Consider the following 26,183-nt stretch of genomic DNA (forward strand, 5'->3'; position numbering starts at 1 on the left):
AGGTCCTAGCGGTGCAGACAGGATGTACCCTGAACGTGTATTTACTGCAGCAGTATTGTTGGGGGAAAGTGAAGGCATGTAAAACTGAAAAGCTGTTCTTGGTTTTGCAAACCCTTGACTATTTTCTGAAAGATCAGACAGTAGACAGTAGGAGGCTTTCTGAAAACAGTTTTCAAATCTGCTTTTTCTACCGTCAGCTCGCACGTTCCTATTCCTTGTTTGATGCTTTATTTGGTTTAAATCTCTCCTTTCTTCAACAGGGTAACCAAAAAATTAAAATTAAAAAAAATCATACACACACACTCAAAAGATAATTGTCCAGAAAGGTTTCCTAGATCCTCCCCAAGCTGATGGGAGGGAAGTCACAGAGCCTGCTTCTCAGCTGCCTTCCCCCAGACCCAGGCAGACTAGCTGTGCCCCAGAGAGCCCAGGAAGGAGGATGTCAGGAGCCTGACAGCTGCTGATGGGGTAGGATGGGGCTGGAAGCCAGGGTATAAAGTGGTGACATTCTGTTCACCGCAGATATTTTTGCATTAATTCTTATTAAAAATATATTGCATTAAAATATTATTTATCTTGATTACTGAGTTTTTTGGCACCTCCTTAAATTTTGCCCCCAGGCCAGGGCCTTACTCACCTCTCCCTGGTCCTGGCCTTGCTGTGGGGAATGACGGATGCCCTGCTAGCTGTGTGGGGTCCCACCTGGACCAGATAACACAGCAGGGGAGCAGCCATCCCTCCCCTGGAAGGCTGGAAGCAATTTCTTTACTGGCCCTTCTCATTCCAGGTTCACTGGGGTCTCTCTTTGTAAAGATTTCTGAAACAATAAAACTCCACTTTTAAGAAACCCAGGATGGGGATGACTTACTGAATTAAAAGAGTTCTCTTGTACATCACACTAGAATAAGCTATTCTCAGTACATCAGAAATCACATTCATAGTATGTAAAGATTTGCTGTTCTGATAAAGGTCTTGAAGAGACAGGAGGAGATGTATTGTTAGCATCATTATTTCCAACCACCATCATCACTTACCAGGTGCCATTCATGGAGTTGAGAGTTCCACATATTTTATTTTGCTTTGTTCCCAGAAACCCTGCTGGCAAATCTGAGGTTGCACAAAGTTATACCCACGAGCCATGGGGCTGAGCTGGCATAATAAGTCAGCTCGGACTCCAAAGCCCACATACTGTGGAGCCTTGGAGATAAGTTTGGTTTTACAATCCTTTTTGCACATTTCTCTGGTCTAACTCTGTGCAGGGATGCTGAGCTCAGGGCTGAAGGTTGGCCAGGTGGCTGCAACTGAGACTCCCACCACCACCACCTGTAAGCCTGACGACCCCTGAGCGTGACCCAGGAGAGGCAGACCTCCAGCCCTACGGGGCAGCCCTGGCCAGCAAAGGTGTGCCCAGGACCAGAGTCCACTTCCTGTGGATGATGCTTTTAGAGGGGTCAGCAGCACTGAATTTTATTATTTATTTATTTATTTGTTAACACCTTTATTGTGGTATGATTCCTGTACAGTAAACTACACATAGTTCGGATGTCCAATTTGATGAGTTTTGATGTATATATACACCCATGAAATCACCACCACAATCAAGAGAGCTAACATCTCCATCACACCCCAAGAGAAGCAGCACTGACTTTTAATTCTGGGTCCTTATGCTAAAATAATCAAGGCTTCCTGTCTGAGCAGCAGGAGAAACAGATCGCCAGTTTAAACGGAGGATAGGAGGGGTGCAGGGAAGAATCTTGGTTGTCACAGCTGGAAACTTAAGCATCAGGAAATGCATCTCTGTGTGTGGTGCTCCCAGCCTGGCCAAGGACAAAGCAATCACAAGCCCAGCTCTGCACCTTCCCTCCCCAGCGGTTCCTTCTGTGTGTTCAGGCTCCCTGGCCTTCCCAGGCTCCCCTTCCCTCTCCTCCCCTCGGCAAGCCCCGGAGGGCGTCTGCTCATCGTCTGCTCACTTCCATTCCTTCTCAGCCATTCTCTCAGCTCTTCACGTTGTATTCTGCCAACCGCCCCCAGATGCACTGTCTGTTTCTCCTAGCCAAACTCTTTTAAAAATTAATCTCTATTCTACACAAGGTACATTAACCCGTCTGCCTCCCCAAAATCTATAGCACTGTAGAGAAAGCTCAGGCTGCGCCCCTGCCATCTGCCCTCACCGAACTCCTATGATCCCTGACCCCTCAGCCTTCTAAAAGGTAACTTCTGAATCTGGATACATTCTTTCTGACTTTTGTTCTATGCTTTTGCAACATACAGAGGACTCCATTAAAACGATGCAGTATTAGTTGTCATTGATGAGTTTTGTTGTTGGGTTTTTTTTTTTACATAAACCATATCTATATTGTTCTGTAGATTTTTTTCACTCAATAATACATCTTTGAGATCTATTTGCATACGTATAGGTCCAACTCAATTTTTTTACATTGCCATATAAAACTCCATGCTGTGAAGATGCCTTAATCTATTTAGACATTCCAATATTGATGGGCATTTAAGGTTTCTGCTATCACAAAGGCTGGTGCAACAATTCTCTCTCTGTGCACATACATGTTTCTTGCAGGTAGACAAAGCAGAAGGGAAATTGCTGGGTTGGAGGGTATGCATATTTCTAGTTCTAAAGGCAACGGCTCGGCCCTCCAAAGCAGTTGCACCAATAGGTAGCATCTGAGAGCAGTATTCTGACGTCCTCACTAGTACCTGATACCGTCAGGCTTGTAAATTTCTGCCCATTTGATGACTGACAAATGTTACCTTATTTAACTTGCGTTTTCCTTAAGATTAGGCAGGATTGAGCATCTTTTTTTTTAAATCAATTTACAAGCCATTTTGCATGCCTCTTCTGTGAATTGCCCGTTAAAAAAAATGAACAGTTGGTCTTTTCACCCTATCACTTGCTTCTCTGCTTGAGCACACAGTAGGTGCTCAGGATACATGGGATTTCAAGCCACCCATTCACTCTGTATTGGGGACCCAGTGGCTTGGGGACACCCAGTGGTTCTGGCATATTCCTTTATTATATATATATTTTTTAGAGAGTGGAGGTAATTAGGTTTATTTATTTATTTGTTTTAATTTTATTTTTAATGGAGGTGCTGGGAATTGAACCCAGGACCTTGTGTACACTGAGCATGTGCTCAACCAGTGATCTATAGCATACTCTCGCCCCAGCATACTCCTTTAAAAGAGATCAAATAGTACCTCTCCTGGGAAGCCTTCTCAGAATTCCTGGGACTTTTGGGGATCGCTGATCTTGACCTGGCAGTGACAAGTGCTGCCAGGGACCCTGACACACACTACACCTCAGGCCCCACAACCAGCTGGGGCTTCCACCTGGAGCTGAGCAGCCTCTGGTGGGCTAGTCCCAGGCCTGGCCTCAGCCCAGGGCTCAGGGTTCTAGGGGCTCCACCTGCAAGAGCCTTCCTCAGCTGAGGGCCTACTGTGTACAAGCCACAAGCAAGGCGGCTCACAATCACCACTGTATCTAATCCCACTGCGTTGACAGAAGCCAACTCCCAGTGGGGCCCTGAGAAGACAGAGATTTGAGCTCAGATCAGCATCCCTGCTTTGTGACGGCCCAGCTGCATTCCTGGGCTGGCTGCTCCTGGAAGCTGAAGAGAGCTCAGGCCGGCGCAGTCAGGTCCCAGCCACAGCCTCCAGCACTCCTCCCAAAACCCCCGCCCGCTTCACAGCACACGCGCCGCTGGAGGCAGAGTGCTGGGGAGCATAAGCTTTCCTCCTCCGCATGGCCCCACTTCAGAGGATGCTGAGTAACAGGTGCACAAGGGGAGAGTCATCCCTGAGCAAAGACAGCCTCGAGTGTAGGGCCAGAGTCAGTCAGAGGCCCACCCACCCCTGGTTCCCCTGCCCGGAGAGCCATAGGGAGAGAGAAAGGGAGAAAGGGGGATAGGGGTTCCTGAAGGTCGACAGACCAAATTTTGGTTAAATTCCAATAAATCTTCCACTTAATATTAACATTTAATACTGAAAAATTCTAATGGTGACCTGATTAACTCTTCTGAATTCCAGCTCTTTCCGATAGCCTATCTCTTGAGGTGACAAGCCAGTGGTACCTGAATTCATTACTGCCTGATTAATTATGCTGCCTTTGTACAAGGGAAATGGGGACTTCAATCAGCCACGGTCACCATCCCCCGGCCACCACCTCGTCAGGCCAGCCGCTGTCTGAGAGCCTGGCCTGGCGCCCGATGCGGGGGCAGCCAGGAAGCTGGGAGTGGTGGCTGGTTAGATGTGGCTGCCAGCGGTCAGGGGGCTTGGGATGTGGAGCTCTTTCTGCAACAAAGGGCATTTGGGCGGTCGAGGGAGGGAGGGGTGAGTTGGGTCCAGTGGCTGCCAAGTGGAGATCCCTTTTCTGTCCCAGAAGGGGTCTGACCAGGAAGCCCATCTCCAGATTCTATGAAACAGGGTGTCATCCTTCCCAGAGGTGGAACTGGGTCTCAGAAGGTGCTGTTTAGAGCAAATGTATCCCTTGGGATACACCATCACTCGGTGAAGGCAAAGGTCTACTTGCCAGGCACCCAGACCCAAGTGTGGGCACAGCCCTGGTGGGCATCAAAGCAGAGTCTTAACATCTGGGGTGGGGCTCAGGGAAGCTCCAGGCACTGAGGCAGGGTGAGAAGACCCCCTCTCAACTTCGCTGGTTTGTTAACTTGCCAGGGAGCTCCCACTGCGTCCCTTTGTCCGTCATATTCTGCATTTGTCAAGGTCTACAAAGTTGTGAAACACAGTCACACTTGAAGATGTGCAGAGTGATGTATTTTTTCAAAGAAGAAAAGACTAGATATCTTTGCAGATGTCAGTTCCCCACTCCTACCCTGAGCCTGTACTGTGTGGAGCAACAGAAGGGGTGCACGCCAGCCTAGTGTCCTGAGAGCCTTGGCCTCAGAGGATCTGGTTATGAATGGTACCTTGTCGTGGATGTGCTGTGTGACTGTGGCCAAGATACCTAACCTCTCTGAGCCTCGGTTTTCAGAAAGATAGCACTATGGGCCCCACAGGGTGGTGGTGAGAGCTAAAAAAGAGAGCATGTGTGAAGTCCTTGCTTCTGCCCCAGAGTACCCCCTGACACGGGCCAGCTTGAGCCAGCTGTTTTGGTGCCACTTTGTCAAAGCTGAGCCATCAAAACAGGAAGTGCTGGCTTTCATTGCTCAGCTGTGTGTGAATCCATCCTCCCACCAAGAAGCATCAGGGACTGGGAGAGCATGCATGAAGGGCCATTCTGTAAAACCCTTGTTTCTAGGCCACAACAGAGCAATCCACACCCTCCAGCTTTGCTGAAGCACCCCACCCAGGCTGCCCTCCCTGAAGGTTTCACTGGCCTCCTCACAAGCCACCTGCTAGATGTGGTCACAGGGGCATCCCTGCAGGGCGGGGAGGGTGGGAGCAGGTCCCAGGAAGACCCAGGACAGTTGCTCACACCCTAGTGAGAGGGATGTGTGTGCGGGAGGTGTAGCCAGGGAAGCCAGGAAGAGTCAGCAGTGGTTCAGGGACACCAGGAAATGGAGACAGGGGTGTCACCAATCAGAAGCCAGGACCAGAGTTCAGTCAAGGGACAAGTCTAGGTCCAGGCTGGTCAGAAGCTGTCACAAGTCAAGCAGCAGGTATCCTCAGCCTATTAGAAGCACGGAGGCTTGGGCACCCCAACTCAGACCCGTGGTGCAGGCCCAGCACCTGAGACGGGACTGGGCTGGGCATGAGCCTCCACTTGGAGCCCTGGAGCACGAAGAGTGAGGTCCTACTAGAGACTAGGTGGCTGGGTCCCAAAAAGAAAGATCTAGTCGCTGGGTTCTCTTAAGGAGAGGAGAGAGTAGGGCTGGGGCAGAGAGACTGCCCATCTGAGTCCATCCAAGGGAAAATTGGCCAACAGCCTGTATAGCATCTTTGTTTTCAACAGCTAAACCTACAAGGTTCAAACTTTGGAGGTTTAAAAACAAGCTAATTTGGAAAGCTAAAAGATATAAATGCCACTTAATGACTTGACCTTCAGACAGAAACAGCAGCCACCTTCCTTAGGTTTCCAGGTGTCTAAATACATGCTCAACACCACCTGGACATCTGGTCCCCCTGCACTAAACTCATCCGGAGAAACAGCATGCAGCCTGCCTGGGGTCATTTTCCTCAGTAAGGGAGAGTGGCCCCTCTTGATCCCTGGCTGTGAACCTGCCAAAAGTCCCCTAAAAAGACAAAAGGAAAAGGATAGACAGTAGGGCAGGTGCTTTTCCTTTCTACCTCTTTGGAATCATTATATGCTCAATACCCTGGCAAGAGATGAAGAGATTTGCCATTGGCAAAAGAGCCAATGGTTGTGGACTGAATTGTGTCCCCCCCAAATTTATGTTGAAGCCCTAACCTCTAATTTCTTTGGAGAAGGGACCTTTGGGAGGTAATTTGGTTAAATGAAATCATGAGGGTGGGGCCCTCATGATGGGATTAGTGGCCTTATTAAGATACCAGCGAGCTCACTCTCTCTGCCACTGAGGACTCAGTGAGAAGGCAGTCCTCTGCAAGCCAGGAAGAGAGCCTTCACCAGAACCTGACCATACTGGCATCTTGGTCTCAGACTTCCAACCTCTAGAACTTTGAGAAAAGAAATTTCTGCTGTTTAAGCCATCCAGTCTATGGTATTGAAGATATGCATATTAAGACACCCATGAATGGTTTTCTCTTCTCTTTTCTCCTATCTGGTTCTGAAGCTACACTGTTGGCCCAATAGACTAGGTGAACACCTTCCACCAGTGCCATCCCTGCAAATGCCAGTTCTTAGTGAGTATGAAAACTTCTGAAAAATGACAAGAAAATGCAAGGACCCTCATGATGAGAGGGTCACCCACATGAATAAAGGCCTTCACCCACCTTCAGATGCTCTATCTCATCATCTGCCAGCAGACAAGAGGCTGGTACAAAGTCCCAAAGATAGGGAGGCCAAAGGGTGAGCCGTGGGTGGAGGAGGCACCAGCCTCCAACCCCAGCTGGGACATCTGGGCATTTCAGCCCATCAGCATAGCAGACACAGAGGCAGAAATGTGTTCCCCCAGTCTCCTCACATTGCTCCACAAATGCCACTGCCAAGCCCACGGGCTCCACGAATGTAGAAGATCTTTAGGACACCTACTACTCAACTGCCTAGGGTAGGAAGAACACTGAACCAAGAGTCAAAAGACTTCGTATCTATAGATCAGTTTCTCAATTTGTAAGCTGGGGCCTCCAGGCAAATAACTTAACCTCTCTGTGCCTGAGTTTATGATCTGTAAAGTGTATCCACACCTCCCACCTTAGGTTATTTTGGGATCAGTGAAATAATAAAAATGAAGGCTCTGTAAAGGTTGGTGTCCCTTCCTTTCCCCTTCTTCCTACCTTGGCCTCTGTATTTGCCCATTAGCTCTTGTGTTTATAAGTATTTTGCAAAATTCAGTGACTAGTGAGAAAAATCTTCCCCACATTTTTTTTTTTAAAGATGTCATAGTATTTTGGTAAGAATATGGTCTTAGGTCAGAAAAAAACAAAAACAAAAGAACACGTTGATGAGCCTGGCACATAGCAGGTGCTCAATAAATATTTGGGGAAGGGAGAAAGGCGAGCCATTCTCCAGGAAGAATGGGTCTCTCTCTCATCAGGCTCCGATGCCTTTGCTACAGGGAAGACTTAGAGACTGTGAGGTCCTCTCCTTGTATGCCTCTCTCTCTCTGGAGTTGTGAACTCCACTAGGACAGGCACTGCCCAACACTGAACCTGACTTTTGGCAAAGCTCAGCAAACATGGGGTGAATGGAAAGAAAGGGTCTAGTGCCTGCACATGACACAAAGATCGCCAGACTCAACAGCATGGTTTGTAGGCTGGCAGGAGGCTCTCAGCACCTGACTCCTTGATACAGGTGGCATTGTGGGTAAGACAGAGTGTGATCCTGCTTTAAGAAAACGGCTAGCTTCAAAGGCATGTGAGAACAGCCAATTTGATTCAATAAAAGTCAGGAAAATATATTTTCCACTAACTGCTACTGACAGTAGCAAATTTGTGTGGTTACATTAGAAATATTTATCTTTCTGCCTCCCAACTATCTCTTTAGTCATTGTTTGCATGATATAGCTTTTTCCATCTTTGTTCCTGCTACCTTTCCTATTCTTATGCCTAAGGTGTGTCTCAATGTGTTGGCTGGTTTTCTGTTATTTATCTGGTCTGACAATTTTTGTAGTTTGATAGCAATGCTTAGTTCATTTACATTTACCTTAATTACTTACATATTTAGATTTAAATCTACAGTGTTTCTATTTCATTTTCTATCTGCCTCACCTTCTTTGTTTTCTTTGGGAGTGATTATTTTCATGTCATTTCTTCCTCTAGTATTAGCTTGTTAGTTATATAGGTATTTTTGACCATTCCTTTAGAGGCAACACCCTAGAGATTATGTAATAGACTGGATTGTGTCCCCCACCACCAAATTTATATGTTGAAGTTCCAACCCCCAATGTGACTGTGTTTGAAGACAGGGCTTTTACAGAACTAATTAAGGTTAAATGATATCATAAGGGTCCGATCTGATAGGACTGGTGTTCTTATGAGAAGAAACACCAGAGAGTTCTCTCTCTTTCTGACATCTGAGGACACAGAGAGAAAGCTGGCACCCTAATCTCTGACTTCTAGCCTCCAGAATTGTGAGAAAATTAATTTCTATTGTTTAAGCCACCCAGTCCGTTATTTAGTTATGGTAGCCCAAGCAGACTAAGACATTATAACATGAATCTTTAACTTATTAAAATCTAAAATAGATTAGTAATTTTACTAATTCTTGAATAATATAATAACCTATGCCTAAACAGACCTAAACAAAAATATGTATCTTAACTCTATTCACTCCCTCACACTTTTTTGTTCTATTGTTATCATACAAATGAATTCTTACATATATTTTGTTTAAAAAAATTTAAATGTATTTAAAATCCCACAATACATTATTTTGGTCGCTATTCATTTAAATTTACCCACTTATTTACTCTTTCTGCTGCTTTCTGCATTCACTCCTTTCTGCATTTCTAAAGTTCCATCTGCGGTAATTTTTCTCTCTGGCTAAAAGAATTTCCTTTAGTGGATATTTGCTAGTTAACACATGCTCTCACTTTTTGTCTATTTTTAAATATCCTCAATTAACTGTTGTTACTGATGAGTATTTTTATTGGTTAAAAATTTCTAGATTAGCTTTTCAGTGCTGTAAGATGTTATTTCATTGCCTTCTGGCTTGCATGGTTTCTGTTGAAGTTAGCTCTAAGTCTTATGATAGTTCCAGTGAAGGCAAGCGGTCATTTTACTTGGCTACTTCTAAGATCATCTCTTATTTCTTGATTTTTGGTAGTGTGACTCTAATGTGCCAATGTGGGATTTTCTTTGTATTCATACTGCTTAGGGTTCCAAAGGGCTTCTTGAATCTGTGAATTTATATATTTTATCAACTTCGGAAAACTCCTGGCCATTATCTATTCAAATATTGCTTCTCACTATATACAATAGCCAAGACATGGAAGCAACCTAAATGCCCATTGACAGATGACTGGATAAAGAAGTTGTGGTATATTTATACAATGGAATACTACTCAGCCATAAAAAGAATAAAATAATGCCATTTGCAGCAACATGGGTCGACCTAGAGATTGTCATCTTAAGTGAAATAAGTCAGAAAGAGAAAGAAAAATACCATATGATATGTGGAAGCTAAAAAGAGAAAAAGAAAAAAGAAAAAAAGGACACTATGAACTCATCTACAAAACGGAAACACACTCGCAGACCTAGTAAACAATCTTATGGTTACCAGGGGAAAGGGGGTGGGAAGGGATAAACTTGGGAGTTTGAGATTTACAAATGTTAGCCACTATATACAAAAATAGATTTTTAAAAAGTTTCTTCCATATAGCACAGGGAACTATGTTTATCTTATAATAACCATTAATGGAAAAGAATATGAAAATGAATATATGCATGTATATGCATGACTAGGACGTTGTGCTGTACACCAGAAATTGACACATTGTAACTGACTGTACTTCAGTTTAAAAATTAAATTAAATTAAATTAAATTAAAAACAAAAAACAAAAAAAAATATTGCTTCTGTTTAATTCTCTCCCTGTGTGTCCTCTTCTGGGACTTCAATTACAATTATGCTAAAACTTTTTCACTATGTCCAAAATATGAGATACCCTTTCTGTATTTTCCATCCTTTTATCCCTTTGTGCTTCTTTTCAGATATTTTTCTAATATCTACCAATTCACAACTCCTTTCCTCATCTGTGTCTAATCTGCTCTTAACTCATCTAATACGTTCTTATTTTTAATTATACTTTTTCAGTTATACAATTTCCATTGATTCTTTTTTTTTTAAATATATTTCTATTCTCTGTTGGAATCTTCCATTTTGCCTTTTATCTCCTTGAATGTCTCAGTCAGAGGTTAGTCTATCTATATCTGTCTATATCTGATAACTCCAATAACTGGATTTCCTATGAATCAATATCTATTATCTATTTCTTCTCTTGGTTTACAGTGATTTGGTCTTGTCTCCTGGTATGCTTAGTAAATTTTGATCATGTGCCACATGCTGTATATGAAAAATTATAGAACCCATGCAGTACTGTGGATGATGCTACCTTTCTCCAGAGATTTTCTTTTGCTTTCATAACACAGTTAGTACAGAGTCAGACCATCTTAGTCTGGTTTGAGTCAAAGCTGTTCCTTTGTGAGAGTTGATCCTTTTTGGATTTGCCCTTACTACTGGTATAACCTTTCAGAGGTCCTCACCAAGAGCCTAGGATATTACCGTGGACTCTCTGAGATTGCCAAAGCTTTGCTCAGCTTCTTGGGCTTTAAGTCACTGCTCTTAGGGGTAAATGCCTTGAGGGGAATAATAATGTTGTTATGTACTAAGTATTCATGCCTCACCACTCATAGTTCATATACTGAATCCCTAACCCCCAATGTGATGGTATAAGGAAGTGAAGCCTTGGGAAGGTAATTAGGTTCAGATGGGGTCACCAGGGTGAAGCCAACATGATTTTGGATTAGTGCTCTTATAAGATGAGGAAGGGACACAAGAGTTTCCTCTCTCTGCCATTTGAGGACACAGAGAGAAGCTGGCCATCTGCCAGCCAGGAAGAGGGCCTTCACCAACAACCAAATCTGCCAACACCTTGCTCTTGGACTTCTAGCCTCCATAACTGTGAGAAATAAATGTCTGCTGCTTAAGCCACCCAGTCTACGGTATTTTATTTTATAACCCAAGCTGACTAAAATGGAGTCAGAGGTCAGGCTCACCTTTCTATTTTTCTGTTCTCTCCAGCATCTTGCCCTCTCAAGTTCTCACTGTCAGACAGGTTTTTAAAATTATACAGTTGTTCTTCTTGCTTGAGGTGGGAGGTTTGGTTTGATCCAGGCTGGTGTTCCAGAGCCAGAAGTAGAGGTCTCAACTATTCCTTTAGCATAATTCCTCAGCTATAATGATGGTTAGCACAAAAATTAAGGTTTAGGGTAAAAGCTTTGGTGTAATACATTCCATATGGGTGGCTAAAAAAAAAAGTACAAATTGGTTCAACTGATTGGAAAAAGTAGAAAATTATAGTTTTCTATTAAGGGAAATTATTCTAACTAAATTAGTATAAGAAGCTTTTGAGCAGTCACTGGAAACATACGATATATCACAGCTAATTTCCCAATACTTTTCCCACAGTGAAGTATACCTTTGGTTTATAGCAGTAAGAATTAGAGGAGCTGCTAGCATTCCCAGCCCTCTGCCAGGCTCTGGATCATGCTGCCAGATGCTGCCAGGTCCCTATGAAGACAACGGGGGAGGGCATAGCTCAGTGGTAGAGCGCGTGCTTAGCACACACGGGGTCCTGGGTTCAATCCCCAGTACCTCCACTAAATAAATAAATAAATAAACCTAATTACCCAGCACCCCTCCCCCTAAAAAAGAAGACAATGTATCTCAGTATCATAGCCTAGGCAAACTCATTCAACGAACATACAGCAAACAAATTTAGAGTCTTATCTCACTTCTCTAAAAGTTTCAGAAATTGTTCTTTTAAAGTACAAACATCCATAAAAGCTGAGAAGATGAAAACAGAAGACAACTTTCTATAACACAGGAGAGATGTGATACTGCCAACTACCTGTCAAATGACAACTGCTGCTTTAAGCTTTGCCCCAACAGATGGCTCATGTCACATGAGTGGAAAGGTCATTAAAGTACGAAGTTCAACCTGTATCAGCAGAGTATCAGGATGAACTGGGTAACCCAAAGGCCAGGCTGCATGCTGTATGCTGAATTGCATGTCCTATAAGAAAAGAGGGAAGATAGAGCAGGTGGGAAGGCTGAGGGGACTGGCTACAGGCACTCATATTCTGATGAGCAAACAGGCCTTATCACCAAGGCTGGGCATAACTACTATCAAATGTACAGCTAAGTTGACTAAGTGAAATGCCTTGGGAACTAGATGGATGGAAATAAATCTTGGAGCCCAAGATACCATTCCCTAAGAAGGTTATAGACGGGCTAACATGATAATGCTTTGGCCTCTCAACACAACTGGGAGACCCAAGACAACAGCTCAAGGTGGATTGCTTCAAGTAACAGAATAAAAGATGATAACAGGAAGTCGATACAGGTCTGTTAACCCCCTGGAGGGACACACGGAGAAGAAAAAGTCGGTGATGGGCAGGTTATAACCACAGAATCTATTAGGATTAAATGGGTCGTCCTTGTAGATCTAGTCTGACCATCTCATCTTACAGAACAGGAACTGACATCTTTTCATCTGTAAGGACTTACATCAAACATCAATTCTTCTGCAGAGCCTTCCACAGTTCCACTTGGTGGCTTCCCTCTTTGTCATTTTCTAATCTAAAGTGTGAGCTCCATAATTTCAGACACTCAAGCAGATAGAAGGTCCTCCATAATGTTTCTTGAATGGACAAGTGGAAATTGACAAATGCAAAGTCATAGAGCAGAGACACGGGCTGGTCATCCTGACTTCCATCCCAGACAATTTAGTCAGGCTTCAATGCCAGTTCCCAAGGTTGAGAATACCCTGCAAAAAGTAAAAGATAAAAAAAATTCAAACATAATACAAAATAAAGAGAATAGTATAATGAACCACCATATACTCATTACTAATGTGCAACCCTCTTTCCATCTATGCCTTCACCCATTTTTCTTACTTCTACATAAAACGATTTCAAAATAACTCCAGATATCATACCATTTCATCTGTAAATATTTCAGCACGTATTTCCAAAATACATGAAAAATATGTTAAAATATTTTAAATACTTTAAAAAATAAGTATAATATCATTCTGAAATAATGTAATAATACTTTTAAAATATCAAATACACCATCAGTGTTCAAATTTACAAGTGTCCTGTGAATGTCACTTTTTGAGGGGGGTGGTAATTAGGTTTACTTATTTATTTATTTTTAGAGGATGTACTGGGGATTGAACCTAGGACCTTGTGTATGCTAAGCATGCACTCTACCACTTGAGCTATACCCTCTCCCCATCACTTTTTTAAAAAACCAATTATTTGATTTAGAATCTAAATGTGACTGTTTTCCTTGCAATAGCTTATTGGAGAACTGGGTCATTTGTAGTTTCACAGTATATGGACCGTTTTGATGATGTTCTCATAGCGTTGTTGATCCAGATCAGATCTTGATTGGATGCAGGTTTGATTCATGTGGTGGGGCAGGGGGTAGGAGGGTCAAAATGACTTCACAGTTGGTGCTGAGTTTTTCCATTACCACATCACGTGGGTTCTCCCTTTTCATGATGTTAGTAGCCATAGCTGATCATGCCTAGATCCATTCATTCCCATAAGGATACAAAATGGTGATGTTCCATCACTCTTTATTTATTAGCTGGAAATTCTTTAATAAAGTGTAATTTCCCCTCTGCTACCATCTGGCCACCCAAGCCCAATTTTAAAACAATTTAACCAAAACTATGCTTTCTCTCAAGTTATAATCCTCTGCAGGAGGATGAACAACTTTAAGCAAATCTTCATTTACTCCTTATTTTTTAGTCAAGAGTTAACTGAAAGACGGTGGGCCTGACAGCTGCAGAAAAGACCATCTCGCTTGGTTCAGAGGACCTGCCTGCCCTGAGATTTTCTTTAGAAGCGTTGCTCTAGGGCTTGCTCTAATGGTCTACCCTTTCTCTTTGAAAATGTTTTCTCCTGTAATTAAGGGAGTTTCTAATTTAGGGAACAGATAAAAATTCATCAAAATTATGTTTTTAAAAAGTCATAATCCTGAAGCTGCAAAGATCTGGCTCCAGGGAAATTCTGAATTGAGAAAGGATGCTAATCAGAACAGAATTTAAGACAATAGTTTATAATCTTTCATTCCCAGAACCAAGAATATCCCAAGGAAATGCCAAGTAGAAAAGTAAAATCGGGGATTGATTTTGCATTTTGAGAAACTGACCAAGTTTCTTGATCAAATGCTGATTGCGAGTCTGACTCAAGGTTGAGCAGATAAAAGAAACCTGCAGGGTACCCCGGCTTTGGGTCTCAGCATGCTGCGATTTTGAAAAGCCAGACTCTGGCAATCAGAGACCTCACTTGTTCCACTGCCGCAGAGGAAATGAAGGATGCTTCGCCTCCCGTTCCTGGCTCCTTGTTGACATGCCCTCGGGTTCATGCTGGCGCCAGGCTGGGAGGGAAAATGGTCCCTGTCCTGATGTCTGTGGAGGTTAAATGGAGTCTCTGCTCCTCGGCTGAGGAGAGAAAGGCATCTTCCTCATTAATTTCGTAAGGCTGGGGACCCTCGCGGTGATCCAGTTCGGTCAGCTCCGAGAAGCTCTTGTGGCAGCGGGTACCCAGGCCTTCCAGAGTCCCTGGACCTTCTTGTCTACCCCAGACCCTCAGGACTCACGCCCTGGGGAAAATCCCGGCCTCTGTCGGGTAGACTCCTCGTAGGCTTTCACTTGGCTTCCTTGTGATTTGCTAACTCATGGTGCAGCTTTGGGACTGTCTATGCCTCAGTTTCCCCAGCTGTAAGGTAATAATAAGCTAAGACTGGAGCCTCGATTAGCAGAATTACCCAGGAAGCTCTTCCAAAACCCTCTGTCAGGGTCCCCCTGGGGACCCACCGGATCATTAAGAGGGAGCCCGGAACTCGCAGTCCTGGAACCCACGATCCCGGCTCTCTCGCCTCTCCAGCGTCTCCACCCTCCGGCCCGGTCTCGCCCTCGGCCGGGGCGGGGTCGTGCACGTCTCCGGGCGGGTTCCGGGAGGCTGGGCGGGGTGGACCCGGCTGGGCAGCCCCACCGGAAAGACTCGTTTCTGCTGGAGCGGGCGGAGCCCGGGCGGAAACAGACTTGTTGCCCCACCCACCCACCCACCCACTGCGCCCCGCCGGGCCCTCCGGGTTCCCCGCCGCGCAGCCCCACCGCAGTCAGGGAAACGTCGGTCCGCAGCTGGGCAACCCCGAGGTCACCCCCTCCCACGCCGGTCGCGCCCCCCGGCCCCACCACCGGCCACCTGGGCTCCGCCTCCGGTCCCCGGGCTCTGACTCCGCGGAGCTTCAATGGGGGAGGGGAGACCGACCGGGAGGGGTAGGGTCCGACACGAGCAGGGGCCCCGTTGCCAAGAAACCGACCCCCGCCTCGGGCTCCGGCCGCAAGCAGTCGCGGCGCAGCTGCTTCTTCCCCCTTCCCCCAATCGTTCCGAGCAGCCTTCTGGAGCCGCAGTGCTCAGGCGACCCCAGGCGGAGACGGGAACCTCGGACGGCGGCTCCGGGGGTGCTCCGGCGGGACCCCAGCCCCGCCTGCCCCGCATGGGCTGCGAGCGCCGCGCCTCCGGGCCCAGGGTGGGGCTGGACGGCCTCGGCCCAGTTACTCCACCTCCGTGGGCCGCAGCCTCCAAATGGGGTGCCAGTGCCGAGCCGTGTGGCGGCGGGACCCAGGTCTCGCCCAAGGCCCATAAGGAAGGCCCGGCTGAATACGGGCGGGTCTGGGGGCTGCCAGTGCCCGCCAGGGTCTCCGGGGTTTGAGACCATCTGGTCAGCCGGCTCACGCGGGGCCTCCAGCTCCGCCCCGGGAGTGTCAGGGCACGAGGGAGGCTGGCCCTTGCCCAGGCAGCGGCCCTGCTGCGCGGCGAGAGAGCACTGCCTCCCAGGGCCTCATCTTTGCAGAACGGGGGCCCTTTCCTTCTGGGGAAGATCGGCACCCCCAGGTATCTGCCAAGGCTCTTCTAGGGTCACAGTGCAGCATAGGATGGGACATCCGGACGTTTTACAGGCCTTCTGTGAAAACGGAAACCTGGAAAGAAAATAGCCCTTTTGGGGAAGGAGCGCAGGTGATCAAGACCGCTTGTCGACGACTGGCTCAAATCCCAGCTCGCCGCTCGGAAGCTCTTCGGGAATTATGCCAGGCGAGGAGTGCTGATCCGGAAGTACGACTGTCTGGAAAATACCCACAGTAACCACGGGGCTTTCAGAGCAAGTGATGGTTTATTGCCAGGCTCGGTTTAGACAGAAATCAGCTTGGAGACTTGTTAAGAGAAACTCAGGTCCAAAACCCCAAACTCGGCATCAGGAGACACGAGAGCGAGATCTGTCCTGTCTCCTAATTCTGTGTGACCTTGGTCAACTTCTTTAAAGTCTCTGGGTCTCACAGTGTTCTCATGCATAAAAAGAGCCTGCGCTACCTTCAGAGCACAGCAAGAACACACGGAGCCAGTAAACATGACAACTCATTGTTTTCTTAGCACGTGGAAAAGAAGGCACAACTGGCAAGATTGCTGGGAGGGAGACGATCCCATCCCTGAAGGAAGAGAACTTAAATAAGAAGTTTATTTTTTCCTTCTATAAAAAATACAATCCCATACTGGAGAAGTGTAAAACTCAAGGAGTCGCTCGAAGCCATTTATTGGGTTTCAACTTTTCTCTTTTTATCAAAGAAATAGATGGAAGGTGGACAGGAATGCTGGAGTTCTAGATCTGAGGGAGTTCAGAGCATCAGTTATGGAATCACACCTACCTGAATTGGAGCCCTGCCTCTGTTTACGAGCATTTTTACCGTAGATAAGGGACTTAACTCTCTCAGCCTCAGATTTCTTAGCTATAAAATAATAGCGCCAGAAAATAATAATACGGGGCTGTTGAGAAAGTTAAATGAGATGATTATAAAAGTGCTTGGCACAAGGCCCAGCCCACTGTAATACATGATAAATGCTAGCTAGCACTTTTTCTATTATTCACAGTGGTTCCTATTCTTTCCTCCCTTACCAATAGTCTATTGTAAAAATTTTCAAATATACAGAAAAATTTAAAGAATTGTACAGTGAACATCCATGCATATTCCACAATTAGTATTTACTATACGTGCTTTATCACATATCTATTCATCTTCCATACTGCAAGACTGTGAGAAATTAAATATCTGTTGTTTAAGGCACCCTGTGGTATTTTGTTATGGCAGCCCTACCAAACGAACATAGAAGTCTTTAGGATTAGATGACGATTGGAATTATCAGTGCAAATTCATGGTTTTCATGGTTTTCAATGGATCATTCTCCACTAAAAGGGCAGGGCAAGGAGAGTACAAATGAGCCTGGAACAGCTTGTTCTGCTGGAAAATAAGAAAGTGCCCAAAGAATGAGACAGACTTGTCAAACAGACACAGAGGGCGCTCCCACTGGCTATATCTGGGGCAATTATGATCCACTGAATCCATGCGTCTACACCGATACACATGAATAGATGGGGAGGATAGTAGAATGCTTCCTTATGGCAGAATGCCAAATGTATAAGGAACTATGGAGTGAGAAAAGCATCATCTCACAGCCAAGAGAGTAATTAATTCATCCACGAATCATCGGTAGATGCTAGAAGTAGTAGCAGGAAGTTCAATGAGGAACAAGATTTTCATTCAGTTTCAAAGCACTTACCAACAAAATATTTATTAATTACAAAGGTTTAAAAAATTGTAGTAAAGAAGCATGGCAGATACAGATACACCTTAATCAAGTTAGCAGTAGCAGCAGGGGGACGAATTGAAATTAAGTGCCACTTGATAAGACACAACCAGAGGAGCAGAGCAACCCTTCCCTGACCTTCCTGACCAAAGTACAAAACCTGGATCTAAACATGAGGGGACATCAGTCAAACCAGACTGAGGGACAGTTACAAAATCACTGGTCTGTAACCTTCAAAATGATCAAGGTCATGAAAGTCAAGGAAAGACTGGGGAATAGTTCCAGACTGAAGGAGGCTAGGAGACGTGACAAATAAATGAATCACATGAGTCTGGACTCAATCCTTCTGCTATAAGGAATGTCACTGAAACAACTGGGGAAAACGAATGAGGTCTGAGGAGTAGGTATTAGTAATGGATCAGTGTTAATTTCCCAATTTCAGCTATGTAGTATGGTTATTTAGGAGAATGTCTTTGTTTGTAGGAAATACACATTCAAGTTTTAGGGAGTGACAGGGCATCAAGCCAGCAACTTATTTTCATACTATTTAAGAACAGTGAAGTTTTTGATACTGTATATACTGTACTTATTCCTTTTCTGTAGGTTTGAAATTATTTAAAAGTAAAGATTATCTATAGAAGCTAAACAGATGGCAAATAGGCATATGAAAAGATGTTTAACATCATTTATCATTAGGGAAATGCAAATTAAAATGACAATGCAATACTGCTACACACATATTAGAATGGCTAAAATCCAAGAAACTGACAGTACCAATTGCTGGTGAGAAAATGTGAAGCAACAGGAACTCATATTGCTGGTGGGAATGCAAAATGGGGCAGCCACTTTGGATGACAGTTTGGCAGCTTCTTACAAAGTGAAACATAGTCTTACCATGCAATCCAATCATACGCCTAGGTATTTATCCAACTGATTTGAAAACTATGTCCATACAGAAGTCTGTCTATGAATGTTTATAGTAAATTTATTCATAATTACCCCAAACTGGAAGCAACCAAGATGTTCTTCAATGAGTGAAAGGATAAACAGTGGTAAATCCATTCAGTGGAATACTATTTAGTGATAAAAAGGAATTAGCCATGCAAAAATATGAATATTAAATGTATATTGCTGAGTGAAAGAAACCAGTCTGAAAAGGCTTTATACCATATGATTCCATTTATAGGATGCTTTAGAAAAGGCAAAACTATAAAGATAGTAAACAGATCAGTGGTTGCCGAGGGTTTGGGGAGAGAGGATACTTGAATAGGCGAAGGATAGGAGATTTTTTTTTAGGGCAGTGAAACTATTCTGTATGATGCTATAATGATGGCTACATGACACTATCAAACCCACAAAACCTTAAAGCACAAAGAACAAAACTTAATTTGTGTAAATTAAAAAAATTATTCAGGAGGTTGGAGAATCCCATGATGGAATGCAGATGATGACAAAAGAATTTAACTGTATTACAAATGTATGAAATAACCTCATTGAAGGGGGTGGGGAAGAAAGGTGCCGACCTAAGTAACTTTAGAAATGAGTGGAGACTTAGGACCAAAGGCAAAAGGAACTGTATGTAAGTACTGAACTCCAGTTGATATAGTATTTCCCAAAGGGGGAGGGGTGAACAACTGTAAAACCAGTAGAAACATATATGTTTATTTATTTATTTATTTATGAACTGAACAATTAAATAAATGGATGGTGGATGGTTGGAGCCTGGTTTCTCACTGATGGGGTGTTAGTTTGCACATAAGCAAGGGGAGGAGACTACGAATGATCCATGTGGTAAAAGATTAGGGTTGAAGACACTGGCATGAACTTACTTTTAGCTTAATACAGATAAATATGGCTACATATAGAACTATTTAGAGATATGTGTGTATATACAGGTTAGTACACACACATACGTTTTCTTTCTCTGTCATCTGACAGGCCCTAGAAGCAATGAGACTCTGGTAGCAATGAACACATCTATTGCCCAGATCTTGATTTCTGTTATCACACACCAATAAAAAGGGACCAAGGCTCCTTGGAGAAATGGATGATTCTAGGACTGGGATATACAGGATGAGCCTGGAGCATCTTAAAGTGCTAAAAAGTAAGAAAGTGGTCCATAAAGGCACAATTATGGAGGTAAGTCAGAGACACAGGAGCCAACTGAATAAGCTCCCCGTGGAATAATTTGATCAACAAAGTAACTAACACAGAATTGGGTTTTAACTCAACGTATAATAAAAATATCCATGAGTCCATACTTATGTAAATAAATTATTGGTTAAATAAATAACTAATTGGGGTGAAATAGACACATTTTCCATGCAGAATTCCCAATAATTTATGTATGCACTCTGCCCTAAGCAGGTGGCGCACACTCCTCCACTCCTTAAGCACCATGACTTCCTTCCAAAGAGTATAGCAGGAAAACGGGGTGGGGAGGAGCCGTACGGTGGAGACACCTGACAAACAGTACCTCTGCCAGGTGATCAAGGTCACGGTGACAGGATGTGATGAGAAGGCACTTCACCTCTGTGAGCTTCCTCTCCCAGACCCACAACCTAAGTCTAACCATGAGAGAAAGCATCAAATTCCAGGTAAGGGACAGTTTACAAATTACCTGACCTAAAATCTGTGAAGATCATCAAACCAAGGAGAGTCCAGCTCTTTCTCTTCAACAAAGCAGCTGAGCAGCAGACGCAGAGATGCAGATCTTTGTGAAGACCCTGACGGGCAAGACCATCACCCTCGAGGTTGAGCCCAGTGACACCACTGAGAATGTCAAAGCTAAAATCCAGGACAAGGAGGGCATCCCACCTGATCAGCAGCGTCTGATTTTTGTGGGCAAACAGCTAGAGGATGGCTGCACTCTGTCAGACTACAATATTCTTCAGAAGGAGTCCACCCTGCACTTAGTGCGTCGTCTGTGAGGTGGCCTCATTGAGCCTTCCCTCCGCCAGCTTGCCCAGAAATACAACTGTGACAAGATGATCTGCCGCAAGTATCATACTCGCCTGCACCCCTGGGCTGTCAACTGCCGCAAGAAGAAGTGTGGCCACACCAGCAACCTGCGCCCCAAGAAGCTCAAACAAGGCCCCTCCACCGGCTCCTGCTTTGCCCGCAAGGCGGCTGCTTGCGCAAGCCTCATGGCTCTAGGGCCTCAGTAAAGTTTCCCTTTCATTGACCGGAGCAGAAACAACAAACAAACAAATGAACAAGGAGAGTCAGAGAAGCTGTCATAGGCAAGTGGAGGCTAAGGAGACATGACAACTAAATGTAAAATGGTGTCCTGGGTGGGATCCTGGGAAGAAAAAAGGATGTTGGGTGAAAAATAAGGAAATCTGAATAAAGGATGGACTTCAGTTAATAATGTGTCAACATTGGCTTATTAATTGTGACATATACCATACTGATGCAGGATGTTAATAACAGAAAACTGAGTGTGGGGTATATGGGAACTCTGCCCTACCTTCACGACTTTTCTGTAAGTCTAATACTACTCAAAAATAAAAATGTTAAAAAGTATCTTCAGAATTATAAAAAGTTTGATATTTTGATAGAGAAACAATCATTATTCACACCCGACGGTTCTGACGGTCACTCTGCTGCATGTGTGCAATGATACTAGAGGCTCTTGCCAGAGGCTATGCGGAGGCGTGAGATACATTTGGGAGCTCTGCTGGTCAGGGCAATGCTGCCGGTGCTGCTGTCCCCGAGTCATTAAGCTGTCCCTCCTCCCCGAGGGTACCTGACTAAGGCACAGGTTTAATCTGTTCCTCTGTCCCCGGATATGGAGATTCAGTCATTGCTAAGATGCAATTTCCCTGAAGCAATCCCTCAAGACTTGTGCAGTGCCTGTAAACATGCTTTCCGAGTGCTTCAGAAGTAGACTTTAAGATGCTGTCCTCACATATTTTTTTCCCCAATACTTTTGCACATACCTGAGGCTTTACACAGTCATCTCTGAAAATGCTGTCCTTTCAACCTTGGATCTAGAAATGTGGCAATGGATCAATGTCATTGGCTTTCAAAGTAAAAAAATCATCTCTCAATTAAAAAATAAAACAAAATGGAGTAAGTAGCCAACCTATGTTTCCCTTGAGGAAATCCAGAACACGGCAGACAACAACATCCATCCCTGTCTTGGACCTGAGCCCTTGCCTGGTCCCAGCTTAGCTTGGGTACTATGGTTTGTCACCAGAGAAAATAACAAAATATAGGAAGATGGGAAGCAAGGAGGGAGAGAAGGAAGGAAGGAAGGAGGGAGAAAAGGAAGGAAGGGAGGCTGGTTCCTGTACTCCAGTCTTTTTTTAAAAGGCTGGTAGTCTAATGGAGAGAAACTGGGCAAACCAAAATCTCCATGGTACATCCAATTAGAGAAGGGGAAGATTCCCTCTTAGCTCTAATAGGGAGTTTGCAATGGATGCTTTGCAAAGACTTTCTGGTTTGTTTTTCATTCTCTTAACAGTGTCTTTCACAGAGCAGAAGTTTTTAATTTTAATGAACTCCAACTTATCAATTCTTTCTTTAATGGATCATGCTTTTGGTGCTATATCTAAAAAGCCATTGCCAAGCCCAAGGGGCATGAAGATTTTCTCCCAGGTTATCTCCTAAGAGTTTTATAGTTTTGCATTTTACATTTAGGTTTATGAAGACCTAGTTTTAATCGCAAATCCCAAAAAGGGATGGAACCAAATCATCAACACTTGGAACACCTCAAGTGAAAATAACAATAATTGAAGGTCAGACTGCAGTTGAAAACACGCATGACAAGTGTGGCAGGCGAGATCTAATCCTCCTCGAAAGATGGCAAGCTCTTCTTTCAGATAGAGATGCCAGAGATTTCTCCCCTAAGGATATATTGCTTCTCCTTCATGTCTCCTGACTCCTTTTCAGCCACGAGGGGAGTTAATCTTATCAGGGAGAGAGGCAGGAACAGAGATAATCCTGCTTGCAAACTGAGGATCACTTCGGTCCCCATCCCCAGTGTCATTCCCACCCCGACAGGAGGGGCAGAAGAAGAGAAGGGAAATCCATTCTACTGCTTAGATTATGGGGAGCTGAGGGAAAAAGAAGGGATGAGCACAAATTTTGAATTATTGCTCATCTGGGGTTAATTTTTTTTTTCTGCTGCACTGTTGTTTCTTTGCATCTGTCTTCCAGAAAAGGACAGACTCCAAGGAGGGACTCCGGAGAGGTCACACTTTCATATCCCTGCACAACTACTTTGCCTCGAGGTGGGGCCAAGAAAGGGATGCTGCGGAGGCTGGCAACAGAGGCTGGTGCTTTGCAAGGAAGATTTTTCTTATGTATGTAACGCTTGAGCAAAGATCACCCACCCTCAGACTAGGGCTGGCAGCCCCAAGCCTATTTAGGGAAAAATAAACCTTCCATTTGGAATATACTGAGAATAAGATTTGAAAGGGTGGGTAAGTGACAGGGAGAAGGATGAATAGGAGGAGGAGTCAAGGAGGACTTCAGGGCTTCTGGCTCAAGTGACCCTCTCCAAGGAGGAGATTACAGAGGTCTCTGTTGAAAGGTGCTGAATATGAAGTACCTTGGGGACGTCTGAGAAGTAATATGGTCCTTGTAAAGCCGCAATAAATAAGAGCAAGGGCTTCCAGACTCCTGAGAGTGCCCAGGGTTCTAGCTGGGAAGGGGCAAGCATGGAAATAAGTGGTCCAGCAAAGACTCTTCTCCTTTCCCAACCTTAGTATTAAAATCCCTTTGATGGTCCAGTGGGCCTTGGGCCAAAGGAAGGAAAGAGTTCATGAAAAAACTAAAAATAATTCACTTATTTCTTAGCTAGACTGGCTTTGCTCAAGTCTAGGAACAGGCAAAGGGGGAAAAAAAAACTTGAGAGCGGAAATTCATGGCAACAAGTAACTTCTGTTTACAGATAGCATCTCAGGGAAACTGGCTGCTCTAGAGCAGAAGTGCATGTGAAGTCATATGTATCCATTTCCTTTCCTCCGATGGAGCAAAAGAAAATGCATATGTGTTCTATGAGAAATAAATTCTTGTATTTTTGTTTGACCAGACAGATGCCATATTGTTTCAGGAGCTTTGAATAAAGATTATAACATCCCACTCTGACCACTGAGCTAGATTGCAGACTGGCTTTCTGTAGCCTGGGTTACCACGACAGAAGGGGGACAGGAGGAAAGGGGTGGGTGTCCATAGGTGGAGGTTCTAATTTCTAATGAAACTCCTGTCACTCTTTCACTTAACCTGTTGACTGTGTCCCTCTATTCTCTTTTTTTTAACATTATAATTGGTTCTAAACATACAGGAAAGTTGCCATTTGCGGCAACATGGGTGGACATGGAGATTGTTATTCTAAGTGAAGTAAGCCAGAAAGAGAAAGAAGAATACCATATGATATCACTTATATGTAGAATCTAAAAAAAAAAAAAAAAAAAAAAGACAAACTTATTTACAAAACAGAAACAGACTCACAGACATAGAAAACAAACTTATGGTTACCAGGGAGGAAGGGGGTGGGAAGGGATAAATTGGAAGTTCAAGATTTGCAGATACTAATTGATACATATAAAATAGATAAACAGCAAGTTTATACTGTATAGCACAGGGAACTATATTCAATATCTTGTAGTAACTTATGGTGAAAAAGAATATGAAAATTAAGTCATCTTCCCTGCACTGGGCATTGGTGTCTGTCCTGAAAGACGCTCCTTTCGCTGTAAAAGGACATTCACGTTTTACATCTTCTGCTTTCTCCAGCCAGGGCTTTTGGCCAGTCAACACTTTCATCCATCAGTATTCCTCACAGGCTAAAGGAATGGCTGTCACATTACAGAAGCAAACAGGGGCTGCTTCACGGATTTCGCTGGCACTGCCCACGTTCCTGTTTTATAGTCTGGAAGTTGTAAACAATTAGAAAATCGTGCTCCTAAGGAGTGTGACTGGAAGGGAAACTCTTTACTATGCTGATTTATCTTCCCTTCCATAGACTCACAGAATAGTCTGATTTTGGCCATAACACACCACACTCTCTCTGGCTGCTGCAGGGGAGTCAACCAAGCAAGACTGAAGAGACAGATGACAGGGAGACGGATGAGCGAAGAACCACCATGGGCGGCAGGAAACGAGGAGAATGAACAAGACCGGCCATCCCTGATTAGGAAAGGAGGACTACCTAAGTCTAGAAGAGGAAGGTACCAGGGAGGCCATGGGGGTGGGACAGAGGATGGGAGGGCAGAGATGGGAACAAGGTTCTGGGCAGGTGTGCAGTGTCGGGTGGGAGCCCAGGAGGCAGGCTTATGTCCTTCAGATGAGGTGGGAGGTCAACCCTCTGAGGCCACGGTATCTGACAAGCAGGGACCAGGCTTTGGCCAGAAGGTTGCCATCATTTTGGCCCCCTCCATGGTGGGGGACCCTCGGGCTCTGGCAACATTGTTGCCACCCCCATCAATCCTGCTGACACAGTGCATCAGGTGCAGGGGAGCCTCAGACTGGAAGGCATTCCCAGGCTCAGTGACACAATAGCTCAGGGAAAACTGTGTCAGCCCAGGATCTCTGGGCCCAGTCTGCTCAACCAGGGCTCCCTCTCCCTCCCTCCTTACCTTCCTAAATGTCTTGGGCCATTTAAGTGAAATGAGAGTTCCCGCCTACAGAGGTGGGGCCAGAAGAAGGATGGGGAGCCAAATCCCAGACACAGGAACAGAGGTGGGGTGACAGAGCCACAGAGCCCTGTTACCCAGAAAGGACTCTGCCCGCAGCACAAATGGCAGGAGGGGGCATCTGTAATCAGGACCAGGAGACTGGGGGGGCGGGGGTGCACCTGACATGCACAGCCACTGCTGAGTTCTGGGGATGTGAGGAGAGACTTCAAAACCAGCTTTGAGCCCTTGGGTTCTAAGCAATTTTCCAAATACTGAACACATTCAAATGGTGAGGTTTTTACCTGGGCCAGGGTCTGCACGTGGTTTAAGTGCACAGCACGTATCAGCGAGGACTTGTGGCCTGTGCCCGTCTGGTAACTCACCAGGTTCTAACAAACACGTGCCTGCTGTTGATTCTGCTACTCAACAAGCATTTATAGAGACTCCTCCAAGTAACAAGCATGGTCCCAAACATAAGGGGTCACTGTGAATGGGATAGACCGAGACATCAATCTGCCCTAATGAGATTCACATTCAGGCAAGGAGAGATCATAAACAAAATAACTTCA

At 44.7% G+C, this 26,183-nt stretch overlaps 1 long non-coding RNA gene and 1 pseudogene across 4 annotated transcripts in view; one reads left to right on the forward strand and one right to left on the reverse strand.

The window, feature by feature from the left end:
* Window positions 1-12,724: 12,724 nt before the first annotated feature.
* LOC135322046 (uncharacterized) overlaps window positions 12,725-26,183 on the reverse strand; it is a 209,028-nt gene continuing 195,569 nt past the window's right edge. For all 4 annotated transcript variants that reach the window (XR_010382332.1, XR_010382334.1, XR_010382331.1 and 1 more), the window contains one exon: window positions 12,725-13,098. This is a non-coding gene — a long non-coding RNA (uncharacterized LOC135322046). The remainder of the gene's footprint in view (window positions 13,099-26,183) is intronic.
* On the forward strand, window positions 20,681-21,156 carry LOC105096738 (ubiquitin-ribosomal protein eL40 fusion protein-like; annotated as a pseudogene).

The sequence above is a fragment of the Camelus dromedarius genome, chromosome 9, assembly GCF_036321535.1.
Source record: "Camelus dromedarius isolate mCamDro1 chromosome 9, mCamDro1.pat, whole genome shotgun sequence".
Lineage (NCBI taxonomy): Eukaryota > Metazoa > Chordata > Mammalia > Artiodactyla > Camelidae > Camelus > Camelus dromedarius.